We start from the raw sequence: 13,000 nt of genomic DNA, 5'->3' as shown, positions 1-13,000 counted from the left end.
TATTGACATAATAGTACATCAAAGAGACAATAAAAAACAAATGATTTTGAAAGGTATCTCATTAAAGCATAGTCTCCCATCAAAAACTATAATCATCGAAAGGACATTTTACAATATTATCAATAAAATAGAAAAAAATTTAGAAGGATAGATGCATTGATTTAAGATACATCATGGATCAAATAGAGTAAAACAATATCTTAATAAAACATTGAGTTACATAAAAAAATATAGTTATCTAGAAGACACTGATGCATGAGCATCATGGGTGTAATAGAAATCTTGCATTAACCAAAACTATTTTATCTCAGTTTCTTGAATAAGGGTTGTCTTAATGCAGAGTTAGTGTCTGTAGAGGCTTGCTACTTAGTAAGTCAATCATACAATCTCAAAATTTCCTAATTCTAGAGGTGGATGTTCATCTTGGATATATCAACCTACTAGTTGAGGCTTAGTGCTAAAAGTGGTTCTAATAGCCAATCAAAGAAATTGTTTGAGATTTATGGCATTTCAAAGTTGGGCTGACCAAAAATTCCAAAATAAATGTCAAAAATGTATTTTTCTGACTCTATATGTATTTTTAGGGTTTTTTGGCCCTAGGTATTAAATTTGAGTGTCTAGAACCTTCCTAAGTGGCATAAAATTGCCTATTTAAGAAATGCTCATACATTGTCTAGAACAACTCTAGGTGATAGTTCATAGCTTTGTTTGTAGATTACTATAATGAAGGATCCCATGTGGGTTAGCATATTGAAATTCTAGATTAATTAGTTTTTCATTTACGATGGTACTAAGAAGCCCATATTTCTCTCTCAAAAATTGTTGTTACTTCTTTGTTCCTCTTATGTGTTTGAGGTATTAAGGAGAGCACCCTTCATCAAGTGTTATCAGAGTTGGAGTTCTTGAGTGTGTGGATAGATCATTGATTGTTAGGTAGTTCACACTAGGACTATGGTTTGGGCTAAGTGTGTAGACAGATCACCAGTTATGAGGTAATTTTCACTAGGGTTTCAACAAAAGTGCAAAGATGCCTCCATGAAGAGAGTGTGGTGGAAGAGTGATAGGTGTTACACGTAAGGGTTTTAGAGCCCTATAGGGGAAAATGTAAGAATTTCAAGAAAAAATGCATAGATGAATGAATCTTTTCATAGGAGATGATGAAAGAGAAGAATGAAATGTTGATGAAGCAGTAGAAGATGAATTTTTGAACCTAGAAGGGGAAAATATTTTTAAGCCAATAAACTAGATTGATACATTAGCCCTCCCTATATTACATAGATGATCCTATAGATAGTAGCCATCCCCTCTCCCCCCCCCCATAGTTTAGTTTTAAGTCAAAGAAATAGAGGCATCGGGTAAAGCACCATCAACATTAATGCAAGTAGTAGAGCATGTAGTAGATCCTGACATCCTAAAAATATTGTTCGTCTCAATCTAGTGAATGTAGTTGAGAGAGGGCATCTAGGGGAAGGTAGTGGGGTGGCCTATAGGGCCCTCCTAGATTAATCCTATAGATAGTAGGGGACCTAACTTAGCTATGAAGAATCTAGAATATTATAATCCCATAGCACTACCCCCTTGATTTCTATAATAGAGGCCCTATTATATAATGATGAGGGATAGGGGAGGCCCTACTCTCCTACTCTGTCATGGTGGGGGCTAGGGGAGAGGGGGATACTTTACTATAGAGAGTTTGGATAGGGATAAATGTCCTATTCCCAACTTTTTTGGGAAATCTTCACCCAAAAGAATTGATCAAGTGAATCAATAAATTCAAAGAGTACTTTGAGTATGAAGATATTGAGGATTATGATAGGTTAAAATTTGTGAAGGAAAAACTAAAGAGACATGCAAAGACTTGGTGGCATGAGATTTAGTTGGAGCAAAATAGAAGAGGAAAGGACAAAATCACTAGATGGGACAATATGATAGCTAAATTGAAGAGATAGTTAATTCCCATGGATTATGAGCTTGATCTATTGAAGAAAATGAAAGCGTTGAAGCAAGTAGAAAGATCTATTCAAGAGTATATTGAAGAGTTCTATTGAATTCTCATTAGAACTAGCCATGTAGGAGTTGATAAGGAGAAAGTTTCCCATTATCTTAATAGGTTAAGACCAAGAATTCAAGAGGAGATGCATCTAGCTTAAATGACTAGTATTGTGGAGGCATACCCATTTTCCCTAAAAGTTGAGGAGAAGATAAGAAAAAAGTTTGATAACAAGAATAGTGGAAGTGGTCAAAGTGGAAGATCCAATAGACAGTCTTATGGAGGTCAAAAAGATGATCAAAAGAACAAGGATGAGACAAGTAGTAGCAGTCAGAATCAAAAGGGAAACAATTCCTATCATTTCCATGATTAAAAATAATAGAGATCATAGAGAAAGAGTTAGAGAGCAAGGATTTGGAAGAGGAGGTTTCCTAGAAAATGATTTCACTGCAGAGAAGGACATGAGCATTTGAATGTTCCTAATGCCAAGGAAGGATAGATCAAAGAATAGAAGGATAGGCTAGAGTTGTGCATATTGATGAAGATGCCAAATCATCCTATTTTGAAAATGTTGAAAGAAGAGAATTCCTAATTAATAGGAGAGTCCTGTTGAGTGGAGAGAATAAACTTGATCAAATGAGGAGTTTGTCTCATACTAGGTACAAATGTGAAGATAAGTGTTGTGATATGATCATTGAAGGTGGAAGCACTAACAATCTGGTGTCATAAAATATGGTCACAAAGTTGAAGTTGAAGAGGCAGAAACACCCTTGTCCATATTGTATTGCTTGGGTGCAAGTCTCAAGATGACCACAAGTTTATGGTCAATGAGAATTATCAGTGAAATTCAAGATTAGAAGCTACTAGGATGAGGTGTTATGTGATATCATACCTATGGACATATGTCACATGTTGTTGGATAGGCTATGGAAGTTTGACAAACATGCTATACATGATGGGAATGAAAATACCTACACTCTAACAAATAATGGAGTGAAACATAAGTTGAAGTTGTTGAAGGAGAAAGAATAAAAGGTATATAGTGCTAACATGATATGTTTGTTGATGGAAAGGAGTATCTCAAAGGTATGAAGCATGAACATATATATTTCAATGTAATCACAAAAGATGGTAAAGAAGAAGTAGAGGAGGTACCTATAGAAGCTACAAATTTGTTGGGAGAGTTTCCAGATATTATATCTAATAACGTGCCTAATCGATTACCACCAATAAGGAGTTGAATAGACAAGTGCATGAGTTGTTGCATAAGGGGTTGATTCGAAAGGGCTTTGATAAGTTGAGGGAAGAGAAGTTGCTGATAAACTTGAATAAGTGTAGTTTTGTGAAGAAGGAGTTGGTGTACCTAGGATTTTTAGTTTCAATAGAAGGTCTGAAAATGGACTCGAAGAAAGTGAAGGCTATCCTTGAATGACCTACTCCAAAGAGTGCTATAAAGGTAAGATATTTTCATGGACTGGATAGTTTTTATAGAAAGTTCATAAGAGATTTTAGTAGTATTTGTTGAACCTTGATTGAAACAATGAGAGGGGATAGGAAAGAATTTAAGTGGTAGGTAGGAATAGATAAGAGTTTTAATCTATTGAAACAAAAAGTTATAGAGTAATATGTTTTAGTACTTCCACATTTTTATAAGGTGTTTCAAGTAGATTGTGATGCTAGTGGTACAATAATAGGAGCTATTTTCAACCAAGAAGGTAGGCCTATTGTGTATTTGGTGCAGAAGCACCCACAATAAATTAATACCAAACCTTGGATCTAGATATAAAACCTCGAATCTCAATATAAAACCTCAAAAAGATAAATCAATAGACATCTAGACCAAAATTGTATGAACTAGTTCCAAGATTGGTATTGTTATAAGCCCTTGGTCAACTATGGTCAAAGATGGTAAAAGGGCCTATAATCTTAGGATTTTTACTAGTTCATGGTTTTTCATTTTTAAGAACTATTTGGGTCAATAGGTTTAAGTTTTCATAACTTTTTCTTATAAAGTGCAAAAAGTGCAAAAATGCAAAATTGCTTGAAAAGTTATCAAGCAAATTTTTGTAAATCAAAGAAAAAACTTCCCCAACATCCATAAAAAGTTTGAAATGTTGTTATGGAATTTGGAAGGCCTATAATAATCCCTTTCAGGTGCATGATAGGTAGAGAATGAATGTATTTTTCAACTTTGAATCAATAAAATCCCTGTTTTACTACAAACAACCTGTTGTCCTGTGTCCTACAAATTCATATGGATTCTTCTAAAGTTTTAGACCTACATTTATAGATAGGTGGATTAATTAAATTTCTAATACTTCTTGTTTGAAGTCTCCATCTATTCCCTAACTAAAGATACTCATGTTTTTGTATAAGTAGGTTTGAATTTCTTGCTAACCTAGGGTTTTGGAACATTTTAAAGCATATAAGAGGATTTCACCATGGGAATTTAATGGTCTTTGGTGAAATACTAGAATTGGATATTTATTTTAATATAAAAGTGGATTCAAGTTTTAACTTGTAGGGATCCTTGAGAAATTTGATGCCCTAAGCATGCATTTCCCATGTACATGCTAGGTAAAGGATGCAACATCTCCCACAACTCCACCCAGACTTCGCATCAAGGATTGAAATAAAGTTTTTAAATTGTATAGGTTTTTCCTCACATGATCCCATAATTTTTTTGAAGGATGGAGTCCTAGAACATGTACTTCCTTTGTAAATGGAAGCCTAATTGCCCTAGTTGCCAAAGTGAGAAATTGTACAAAAACTCATTTGTTTGTGTCATATAACCTTGGTGCCTTAGTATGTTTTGTAAGTTCCAAAAGGGTGTCTAAAAATGATTTTTTTTCCATAGGTTGTGTGGATATATTTCCTTTAAATTCTAATTTTCATCAAAAAGGGCTATTAGCCTTTTTGGATGGTTTAACAAAGGAACTATGTGGAAAAACTTATATAGTTTGGTTTTAACCATTTTTTCATGTTTTTCGTGACCTAAATAGACTATTCCCATGTGTTGGAGTCTTCCTTGGTCATTTGAATAAGTTTAAGGTTGTTTTCACAAAGTTGGTCAAATTGTACATTGTGACCAACTTGTGATAAGTTGTCTTGTTCATAGGGGTCCCTAGTGATTAGGGTTTTTCTTGTTTGGGTGTAGGGTTGTGATAAACTAATATCATCCTTGTAGCACTTGTGATTAGTTCTTATATATTTGATCATCTTTATCAAGAGATTTGGTTGAAGGACTTCAGTGAAGAGGGTTTTTGGACCAGTTGATCACCTTGTGATCAGTCCCACTAGGCTCCATTGCATCAATATTTCAGTGAGATGTTGAATGATGCCAAAAGAAAATATTCTATTTATGATCAATGAAATTTATGCTATAGTTTAGTCATTGAAGAAGTGGAGAATCTATCTTATTCCTAAGGATTTTGTTTTGTATACTAATCATCAAGATTTACAATATTTAAATAGTCAAAGCAAATTGAACCAAAGGCACTTGAAGTGGGTTGAGATTTTGTAGAGTTATACATCTATTTTGAAACACATGAGTGATAAGTCTAACAGAGTTGTAGATGCTCTTAGTAGAAGACAACTCTTGCTAAGATAAATGAGGATTAAGGTGGTTGGGTTAAAGGAAATCAATAATTTGTATCTCGAGGATCCTAATTTTGGTGAAGCATGGAGGGCTTGTACAAAACCTATTACACTTAACATGAAGAAGTGGTTGGATTTCATAATCCAAGATGGTATGTTGTTCAAAGGGAACCAATTGTACATTCTAAGAAGTTCAATGAGAGAGAATCTCATCAAGGAGAAGTATTGTGGAGGATTGGCTAGATACTTTAGGTGAGATAAGACCATTACTTTAGTTGTTGAGAATTATTACTAGTCACAATTGCAAAAAGATGTGAATACGTTTGTGTAGAGTTATAGAGTATTTCAGATGGAAAAAGGAGTGAAGCAAAATATGGGGTTGTATTAGCCATTACCTATATTACCAAGGACTCAATGAGGGCATGACTATATTTTTATGATGGTTGAAAAGTTTTCAAAGATGACACATTTCATTCCCTACAAGAAGACTACTGATGTTGTTAATGTGGTAGAATTAGTTTTTAGAGAAGTGGTGAGACTACATGGTCTGCCAAAGTGTATAGTTTTAGATTGAGATACCAAGTTCATTGGGTATTTCTAGCATACATTATGGAAGAAATTGAAGACAAATTTGAAGTTTAGTTCATCACATCATCTATAGACTGATGGGTAGATAGAAGTTGTGAATTGCAGTTTGGGAAACTTGTTGAGATGTTTGGTTAGAGATAAACCAAAAGGATGGGATCTAATTTTATCACATACATAATTTTCATATAATAATTCTATCAATAGAAGTACTAGTATATCACCATTCCAAATTGTATATGGGAGTGTGTGCTAGAAAATGTGATCTGTTAGGAGCATGGGTTAACAAACAAACATTTGCTAAAAACTTTGAAATTGCATCAAAGATTCATCAAAATGAAAGGAACAAACACTAACTAATGCTTGCTTGGGTTTTGAAACCCTAAGCAGCTAACAAACTCAATCTTCTAGCCACCTCTACAGCTCATCAAAGGCACCCATAAGAGGCCTTGTTGGTGTGTTAAGATGGGGGTATGTTTGGTGTGCTCTCCCAAACACAACAAAAGTATGAATCTCTTGAATGATTATGCAAATATGAGTGCAAATGTAATATGAACATAGGCTAAATGAGATGAGGAATACCTCAAGAAATGGCTATGGAAATAGCCATACTTGAGGGTATTCAATGATAAAATGTGAAATGTAACCAAGAAACTAATGAAATGTGCAAGCTAAACTAAGATGGAGATGATAATGCATGAAGAAACTAGATTAACAATGCATGAAGCAAACTAAATCAGCTACCAAATTGTTAGTATGATTTTAGAAATCTCTATGCAAATCAAGCTACAATGCAAAACTCTAAGCATGAAAACTCAAAACTCAAAATGGCATGGTAATAATACAATAATGGGAGATGCAAATGCTTGAGACAAACCCTCTATTTATAGGCTTGAGGGAGGGCTTGGTGAGGTGGCATCCATGTAGATGCCACATAAGGTGACATGCAAGCCATGCAAATGGTCAAGAATTAAAAGTTTTCTCACACATGTGTGAGCAAACTTGAGAAGAAGAGTGGGAGACAAGAGTGTGTAGGCATGCCATCTCACACATGTGTGAGCACACTCTTAGGCTTATGAGGGGGATTAGAGAGATAATTAAGAATGATTAAGTGGGATTAGAGAAGAAATAGGATTAAGAGGATGAAAATGATGGGTGTAGACTAGGCTCTAGATTAGGCTTAAGACCAAATTAAATGAAATTTAATTTAATCATGAGTTTAGAGGAATTAATGGGATGTGAGGGTTTAAATAAATAAAATTTATTTAAAGAGAGGAATATGGAGGGTTATGTCTTAAATTAATTTAACACATTAAGGCTAGGAGTATTTAAATTAAATTTAAATACTTAGGAAAATGAACTCATTTAATCAAAATAATTTAATTAAATAAGTAGAGGAATGTGACCAATATAATTAATTAATTAATAATTAATTACAATGTCATGGGTAATATTAATAAATTAATATAGTGTTTAGGGACGATTTTAAGTGTCTACATTTTCCCCCTATTTGATGTGATGTCAAGACGACATCATAAAAAAGAAAAGAAAATATAGGTTGCCCCAGAGAAGGATAGGAGTCTTAGGAGTTGTGCTGAAGCGACGACAAGGGAGGAGGGTGCCCCCTTGAGGAAATGGGGCGAAAATGAATATATTTGGCCCCATTTTTTTGAAAATAGACACGAGAAGGAAAAGGGAAAGAGAAAAGGCTTAAAAGATGAGCTTGCATGACTTTTTGGTAAGCTTGACATAGAGCGGGGTGAAGTGGATAATGATTAATCTAAATGCAACTTAACTACATGAATGCATGAGATTCAGTTATGTTCATATGGAGAGCACACCTTATTTTGATATTGTAAGAGGAGTTATGCATCAAATGCTAGTAGCATAGATGACAATATTCTTTTGTGTGGGCTAGACTCTCAATACAATAGATGTAGGTTTCAGAGTCATGATGGAACAAATGACATATACACACTGGAGAGGTCTGGGCACACCCAAAGTCTTGTGAGGGATCTTGGTGGAAAGTGTGCTAACTCATTGCCCCCTAGTGAGCAATGCATAATCATAACTTGAAAACTAACAAAGATGTGCTAAAGAATCCTGAAAATAGATCATATTGCAAAATGACAAGTGTAATCAGGTTAAGCCAATCAAATGATACCAAGATATTGAAGATCGAGGCACACATGGAGAGGCTATTGCTGACACAAAAAGATAAATCAACAAAAAGACCTTATGACCAAGTAGTCATTCAATCCATAGTTCTTTCCATGAACTTGATTCTGATAGTGACATTTGTTAAGCCTGTATAGGAAGGATTCATCCTGTAAGGCAAAAGTTGATTGTTTGATTGCATTGTATTGAAATGTTTGTGATTTTTTATTGGCAATAGTGTGAAAGGAACAATGTTCTTAAATGATTTAATCTCAGTGTGAATTTGTGTAAGTTTGTTTGCAATCACTATTTTGATAAGCTCAGTTTGATGGGTTAAAGCTTCGTGTCATGAGAGAAATAGAAGAATGTGGATAAGATGTGATAAGATAAGTGATGAATTGAATTGGAATGGAAGGAGGAGGCAAGAGAGAAAATGATAAAGTTCTCTAGAGGAAAATGTGTTGAATGAAAGACTAGAAATGTGATCAAGATATATGCAAATAGATGGAAAAATGAAGGAATTGATTATGGAAATGATTTGAATGAAATGATTAGAAGAAGGGAATATGATTAGATTAGAGGAGAAATGAATTTATTGAATGGATTGGAAGAGGTAAAAATTGATGGAAGGTGGAATGGATTAGAACCAATGACAAGGGATAACCAAGGGATGGTAAATGGAGGAAAAGCAACGTGAGTTGGTGGATGAAAGGAATGGTGACACGATATGAGGGAAGCCAAGAACCATGTTTCAAAGGAGCCCAAATGACCCATACCAAGGATAGGACAATGGAAGACAATATGGTGGGAAAGGATGCATGAAAAGGGAAATATGGTACGAAGGCTAGTGTGTGAAGGACGGCAAGACATGTCTTCCTCCAAAGCATGTATAGACCTTTTGTTGCGTGCCTCTAATAGTGATCACAAGCATGGGGATGAAAGCAAATGAATAAGGGATATGGGAGGAGGGTTATGAAAAAGGGAGAATGATATGAAAGGTATGGATGAAGTGTGGAATATGAAGTGGAGGAAGGGTATGGGATAACCAAGCTCAAGGACATATGAAAAAAGGATGAAAGTATGTAGGAGTATGGATGGAAAATGGATGAAATGAACATGAAAAGGAGTATGGAAGGCAAGATATGGAGAACATGTCAAGATCAACTACATGAAAGGATGATGGAAATATATAGGATAATGGATGGATGATGTGCAAGGGATATGGAAAGTGCATATGGATGGATGAAAGGAAAGTGAAAGTCAAGATCAAAGATGGAAGAGGATGATGAATGGTGGATGGAAGTATGGAAGAGTGGTATGTAAGTGTAGTACAGCTGGAGCTTGTCACCAGTATAGAGTGCAAGTGGAAGAGGAAAAGTGAATGGATGGATCAGTGGAATTGGAAGGCAATGGATACATGATAGGAAAATGAAGGGAGGACTCAAGCATCTATTTTCATGGATGGTATCCCTTGATATTTTTTTCCTTTCTTTTTTTGAAAAATTTCAAGGAATTTTTACTATTTTCTCCTAGATGTTGATAGGGTAGTGAACGAAGGAAAATGGCTTATGAAAAAGTTTGGATTAAGGGATTGGAGTGGGTGGGAGGAAGATATGGTTGATGATTGCTAGTTTGGAAGACTTGTGAGTGAATAGATGAAGGAGGTGGAAATATCATCATTGGCACACACCTTGAAGGGTGATGGAAAGGAGGAAAGTGTGGAGGATATGTAAGTGAAAGTTGGGATTTTGGGATATAGGGACCCAAAATGGATGAAGGAGATGGTGGATTTGGAATTGTGGATTGATGCATGAGGGAAGCCTTTGGAGTAGCCAAATTGGATGTCATTTGGAATCTTTCTTTGAGATTCATTGCTACATTAAGTAGCTTTGGGATCCACAAAAATTTTGCATTTTTGATTTTGAGCCTTTGTGGCCGTTTGATTTTGTTCTGGATCAAATTTTTCTTTTCTTGAACATGTCTTTTAGAGGTGACATGTTGATCCTTGGATTTTTGTGGATTTTTGGCTTTATTCTCTTTTTCTTTAGCATCCAATTTGCTTCCATTGGCCATGGTATGAGTGCATGAAGATAAATGAGATGGAGAGCGTATGGATGAGGAATGTTGGAAGGAATTCAAGGAAGTGTGCCTTTGTTGATCTTTAGTAGGAGATGAGGTGTAAGACATAGATATGGTGGATGAATGTATCTAAGGACCCAAAATGGAAGGAAGGGATGAAGGATTTGGCAGTGGAACATAAGGACCTAGAATGGATGGAAGTGAGGAAGGAATGGGAATATGGATATAAGGTCCTAAAATGGACTTGGAAGATGGATGATGGGAATGTGTAGGTTGGGATGGAGGAATTTTGGAGTTGGAAGAAGTGGAAGGTGTACCAACATATTTAGACATTATTTCTTCAATGGGATGCTTATCATTTTGAATACAAGATGTGAGTCCAGGTAGATGGGGTTCATGAGTGGATTGGATAGGTGTGACTGGATCATGTGGAGGATTAGGATCATGAAGGGGATTATGAGGGCTAATAGGATCGTGAGATGGGGTGGGGTTATGAAAAGAAAATGAAGGGGTGCTTTGATCTTGACTTGAAAGAGGATCATGTAGCAGAATGAGTGGATCATGGAATGGAACCATGAGACGGGGTGATTTGATCTTGACATGGAGGAATATTAGTGGATGGAGTGGAAGGTATTTCGGCATGACGTGGAGGAGCTATGGAGGCTAACTCTTGAGATGGAGTGGAATCGGTAATGTATGTGGTACATGGAATGTCTTGATCTTGGTTAGGAAGGGGATCATGAGATGGACTAGGGGGGATAAATGGATCTTGAGGGATAGGGGAAGGATGGGATGGAGAAATGCTTGGATCTAGAGGAGAAGAGGAATCTATAGTGACATGCTTTGGAGGAAGAAGTTTGGGTGATTGGTTATCTTCATTTTGTATTGTACATTTAGCCAAGAATTTATGTGAGAAAAACCCATTATGAGGTGGGGATGATGTGGATTTTGGAGGATTAGGATTATGTGAAGGTTGAACTATGGGTAGGGGATTTCATGGAGGGTTGGGGTTGGATCGGACATGAGGACTAGGAACTTTGAAACATGGAGGAAGAGGACACATGGCATGGAAGGTGGCCTCTTTCTGTTGACTTGCTAAGAGATAATTCTTTAATTGCTCTATTTCCTTGGCAAGGTCATTTGTGTTTGAGGAAGTGTGTGGGTTATGAATGGAATTGTATGTAGCGTAAGGATAATGAGGTGGATTTCCCTTGTCAAAGGTAGAAGAATAATGAACATGAGATGGATGAGAGTTGGATATGAAGTGTTAAAGATGGATTTGATATGTAGGAGGTAGAACTCCATATTGTCTTTGAAGATTGTCAACCATTTGACTAAGTGAATTCAAATCCATAGATGCTAGAGGAAGAGTGATGAAAGATTTGATGATGGAATATGAACTTAGGACTAGAAACTTTGGACTTTGACTTGATTTGAATTAGATTTGACTTGATATTGATTTGATTTGATTTTGATTTGATTGGAAATGATATGGATAAGGGTTTGATTTGATTTGATGAAAAACCCTAACCAAGTGAATGTGAGATTTGAATGAAAGTCCAATGTTAATGATAATGCTCCTATGTCCAAAGTAGAATGATTTTATGAAGATTAAATTAGAAGAATGTTTGAATAGATGAAGAAAGATTGATTGATTTTGAATTGAAGATGTAAATGGATTGAATTAGAAATTGATTGGAAAAGAATGAATTTGACAAGGGATTGGATTAAGAATCTAGAGGAATGTGACCAATATAATTAATTAATTAATAATTAATTACAATATCATGGGCAATATTAATAAATTAATATAGTGTTTATGGATGATTTTAAGTGTCTATATTTTGCCCCTCTTTGATGTGATGTCGGGACAACATCATATCAAAGAAAAGAAAATATAGGTTGCCCCAGAGAAGGATAAGAGTCCTAGGAGTGTGTAGGCATGTCATCTCACACATGTGTGACCACACTCTTAGGCTAATGAGGGGGATTAGAGATATGATTAGTAATGATTAAGTGGGATTAGAGAAGAAGTAGGCTTAAAAGGATGAAAATGATGGTTATAGGCTAGGCTCTAGGTTAGGCTTAAGATTAAATTAAATGAGATTTAATTTAATCATGGGTTTAGAGGAATTAATAGGATGTGAGGATTTAAATAAATAAAATTTATTTTAAAAAAGGCGAAGATGGAGGATCATGTGTTAAATTAATTTAACACATTAAGGCTAGGAGTATTTAAATTAGATTTAAATACTTAAGAGAATGAACTCACTTAATTAATTAATTTAATTAAATAAGTAGAGGAATGTGAGCAATATAATTAATTAATTAATAATTAACTAAATTGTCACGGGCAATATTAATAAATTAATATAGTGTTTAGGGATGATTTTAAGTGTCTACAGGGAGTAGTCCTAGAAATGCTTTTGAATTGAGGCAATTAGATAAAGGAGAGATAAGTAGTGTTGAAGTAGAAGAATTTGCTAAACATTTGAAAAATATTGATGAGAAGGTGAGGAAGCACATTATAAATATGAATACATAGTACAAGCCTAAGGAAGATGTGAGAAGGAGGTATAACGAATTTTATAT

Source organism: Cupressus sempervirens, chromosome 5 (genome assembly GCF_028749045.1).
Source record: "Cupressus sempervirens isolate cs-2001-9-10 chromosome 5, ASM2874904v1, whole genome shotgun sequence".
In the NCBI taxonomy this organism is placed as follows: domain Eukaryota; kingdom Viridiplantae; phylum Streptophyta; class Pinopsida; order Cupressales; family Cupressaceae; genus Cupressus; species Cupressus sempervirens.
The sequence above is the reverse complement of the archived record's forward strand: the minus strand, read 5'-3'. Positions refer to the sequence as shown.